This window comes from Galeopterus variegatus, unplaced genomic scaffold, assembly GCF_000696425.1.
Source record: "Galeopterus variegatus unplaced genomic scaffold, G_variegatus-3.0.2 Scaffold138, whole genome shotgun sequence".
Lineage (NCBI taxonomy): Eukaryota > Metazoa > Chordata > Mammalia > Dermoptera > Cynocephalidae > Galeopterus > Galeopterus variegatus.
In genome coordinates this window covers 232,274-236,477 of record NW_007726249.1, presented here as the reverse complement: position 1 = coordinate 236,477, position 4,204 = coordinate 232,274, and the positions used below count along the sequence as shown (strand labels likewise).

The window sequence follows — 4,204 nt, the reverse complement described above, 5'->3', positions numbered from 1 at the left end:
AGTTTCCCGGGGCCGCTGTAACAAAGTACCACAGGCCGAATGGCTTAAACCACAGAAATGTGTTGTCTCACAGTTCTGGAGGCTGGAAGTCCCAGATCATGGTATCGGCAGGGCCATGTTCCCTTTGAAAGCCAAAGAGAAGGATCCAGCTTCTCTCCTAGCTTCTGGATTGTCTCACAGTTCTGGAGGCTGGAAGTCCCAGATCACGGTATTGGCAGGGCCATGTTCCCTTTGAAAGCCAAAGAGAAGGATCCAGCTTCTCTCCTAGCTTCTGGTAGTTTCTTGGCTTGTGACAGCGTTAACTCAGTGTTTACGTGGTGTTCTCCCTGTGTGCATGTCTGTCTGTGTCCAAATTTCCCCTTTCCATAAGGACACCAGTCATATGGGATTAGGGCCCACCCTAACGACTTCGTTTTAACTCGATGACCTCTGTAAAGACCCTATCTCCAAATAAGGTCACATTCTGAGATGCTGGGGGTTAGGATTCCAGCATATCTTTTTGGGGGGACACAATTCCACTTGTAACAATATTCAGGGCATAGAGGGGTGTTGGAGAAAGACCAAGGTGCCCAGATTGGCTGAAGTAGAGATTGCAGGACGTGAGCCATATACAGTAACCCTGGACCAAGAGTGTGGAGACACACAGTGAGGCCTGGCAATGCCAGGCTGAGTCCATATTGATTAGTTGGCAGAGCATGGACTAATCAAATATACGCCAGGCCCTGTGATAGGGCAATCAGTGGTGAGCAGAAATGGGAAGATGCACCCTTGAGGAGCTGACATTCATGTGCGTAATTCAGACACTTAGAAGACTTAGCTCACAATAAGTGCGAGATTACAATGGAGTTAGGTGTAAGAGGGCAGGGTACATGGGTCTCTGATGGTTTGTATCAAGGGTCCAACCAAGTCTTTGAGACAGTGATGCTTTGACTGTGATGTGAAGTCTGGGTGGGAGTTTACCAGGGGATGGAGCATTCCTGGCAGAGGATCAGCTTGTGCAAGGGTCCTGGGGCAGAAGGGAGCATGGCCCCTTTGGAACAGGGAGGTGCCGGTGTGGCTAGAGGTGAGAGAGCAAGGGCGATAGAGGTAGGCAGAGCTTCATTAGCCATGGTAAGAACGTAGGCCTCTATCCTGCGAGCCATGAGAAGCCTTTGAGAGTTTTAGGCAAGGAATGACGGGGTCAGACTTACCTCCTGGAAAGACTACTGGGGATCGACTGAAGTTTTCTGAGCTAGAGACTGACAACCATCAAACTAGCATTTTTGAGAGGTTCTTGCATGTTATTCCAGAGCCAGGGATCTTACTTAGGTCCATGGACTCCCACAGGTAGATTTCAAGGGCGCCATGAACCTAAAGGATTCACTTATTTTAATTAACCTCTAACTAAAATTCCCTTATGAGTCCCTTCCATTATGAATTAAGGAAACAAAACACAGTGGTAATTGTAGTCTGAAGCTTTGCCATCAGCAGAAATCACAGGTATTCTCCTATTATATGACAGTTGCTGCAGGTACCGTGAAATATTGTTTAGGCTCATCAACACTTTGAAACTATAGTAGTTATTATACTTTGTTATTTAATGACTTTGCAAAAAATTACATATATTGCTACATCTTAAATTATTTTGTTTAATGCTTTGATAACCGTATTCAACACGTGGGTTCCTTTGTAATCTCAAGTACTTTATTTTATGCAATTATTATTTTGTGCAGTGTCCACAGGCTCACCCAGAATGACCATTGGCACAAGAAATGTTGGGAACGCCTTTTCTAGATTCTTTTGGTTGTAACCAACAGAAGCCTAATTCTACTTAGGTCCACAAGACAAAAAAGAAATAATTGGTTTAATAACAGAGAAGTCCATGGGGTACCTTAAATTCAGGAGTTTGAATGATGTCCTCAGGAGTCCATTTCTCTCTAGTTCTGTCTCTGCTGTCCTGTGAGTTACCTCTTTCCTAGGCAGGTCCTGCCCACGCTGCAGCAGTGAGGACTTGGGCAGCTCTGGTCTTTAAATGGCCCTTTCAACCAGGAAGCAAGTAGCAAAGAGAGGGCTTCTTTCTGGATCACTTTTGTGAAACTCTCAGTGATGGGGCTCATTGGCTGGCATGCATGGGTCTTATGCCCATGCTGAATCAATCACAAGGGTGAGGAAGATGGAGTACTCTGATTGGCCTGCCTGGGTCATGTGCTCATCCCAGAAGCAAGCTGTCGGAGGCATCCCAGCTAGAGCCTGGCTGGACAGAGTGGGGCAGGGCAGGCAAAGCCCCTGCAGATATCCAGGGTACCCACTACCCTTTCGCCCCATGCTGTCAGTGTCAACTCATGCACCTCCCACCCCTGTACAACTGGAGGCAAGGATTGCTGGGTGACTTGCGTGCCTCTCGGTCAGGTTGGATCAGGCTCCTCATGATCTCGTCTTGTGACTCCCAATTCCTGCAGTGAAATAGGACCCCTCCCAAAAAACATGACAGCCAGCGCTCATTCAATGCTTGCTGGGTGCCAGGGACTGCTATAGTACTTTACACATATTTATCTGCACAGTCCCTTTAATCCTTTCAGCTACACTAGGAGGTGGGTCCTATTATTAACTTAATAGTGTAGATGAAGTCAGTATCACTTTCCCAGGGCCATGCAGTTGGCAAGTGGCAGCCCTGGAATTCCATGCCTGTCTCTTCCCCATACCTGTGCTGCTTTTCCTGCCTGCCTGGTGATCTTTGGCAAGGTCCACCCCTCCTGGGCATCAGTGCCTCTATCTATAACATAAGAGTTGGACTGACATGTTTGGAGGGTTGAGGGTGGAGCTGGCAAGGGTTTCAGGGATGAGAGGTGGAGGAGGTTGTTGTTGGTGGTGGTGAGCCTTTGCCAAGGCAGCCTGGCCTGAAGCTTCTCTGCTTTTTTTCCCAGGGCTGTCCCCGATACGTCCATGCCCACAGAGGTCTGCTGACTGCAGGAAGCAGTGTGAGCCTGACCATTACCTGAGTAGGGCCGGCTTCTGCACTGCCTGTGTGACCTGTTCACGAGGTAAGAGACTTGTTCTTTCTCCAGCAGCTCCTTCCAGGAGCATGAGGGGGCCTCCGAGGAAAGGTGGAGAAAGTGATAGATGGGTGGCATCACGATTTGGTGTCTGTACTCTGAATTGTCCCCTTAGGGCCTCAAACCTCTCTGGATTTGTGAATTGATACCAGCCATGATCTTTTGCATCTATACATTTCAGAGAGACTTAGCACATTTTCTGAAGGTGAGAACTGACATTTACTGAGTTTAATTTGCCACAGCCCTAGGGAGGATTCTTTTCTTACCCCTGCTTCACAGTGAGGAATCTGAGGATTAATGAGGGCCTTTCCAAATTTACACAACTCTGGTAAGTGGCAGAACTGGAGTTTGAGTTGATGGCCTGACACCAAGAGCTGTGCTCTTTCCTGAAGACCACAGTGTTTCCAGGAAAACTCTTTCAATAAGTACTTTCATTATTAGTTTCTTATTATGGTGAGTGAATGTGGTCTGTGTGCTATTTGGTGTTTGTTTTGTTTTCGTGTAGGATTTTTGGGGCATGTGGTGGGGAAGTTTGTTGAGATCTTCTTGGGGCCTAATAAATGATCACTTTTTTTTTTTTGGTGGCTGGCCAGGAAGGGGATCCAAACCCTTGACCTGGTATTATCAGCACCACGTTCTAACCAAGTGAGCTAACTGGCCAGCCTGATCACATTTTAAAAGAGTATTCTGTGTTTTGGTTTTTTTTATGTGTATTCTGTTTGTTTAATACAAATTTCTCTCTCTCTATATATATCTAGTACATTAAGCTGTTAATTGTGTTACTTAAATAATATGTATCTTTATTTACTTTTATCACCTTTACTTGATTTCTGAGAGAGATGTATTAAAATCTTATCTCCCAATATGCTAGTTTATCCACTAGATTCTCATTGCATTCTTTCTATTTATTTTTATTTTTATTTTTTCCTTTCTGTCTTTTTTCGTGACCGGTAAGGGGATCGCAACCCTAGGTGTTGCGCCTGCACCGCTTAGCCGGTGAGCGGACCGGTCTCTACATGGGATCCGAACCCTCAGCGGGAGCGCCACCACGCTCCCAAGTGACCGGTAAGGGGATCGCAACCCTAGGTGTTGCGCCTGCACCGCTTAGCCAGTGAGCGGACCGGTCTCTACATGGGATCCGAACCCTCAGCGGGAGCGCCACCACGCTCCCA

At 46.8% G+C, this 4,204-nt stretch overlaps 1 protein-coding gene across 1 annotated transcript in view; it reads left to right on the top strand.

Moving 5' to 3' along the window:
* The window catches only part of TNFRSF8 (tumor necrosis factor receptor superfamily, member 8), a 52,010-nt gene that overhangs the window by 8,414 nt on the left and 39,392 nt on the right, over positions 1–4,204 (top strand). The window contains exon 2 of the mRNA XM_008589691.1: positions 2,904–3,020. The gene's annotated coding sequence lies outside the window, so the exon portion shown is untranslated. The remainder of the gene's footprint in view (positions 1–2,903; positions 3,021–4,204) is intronic.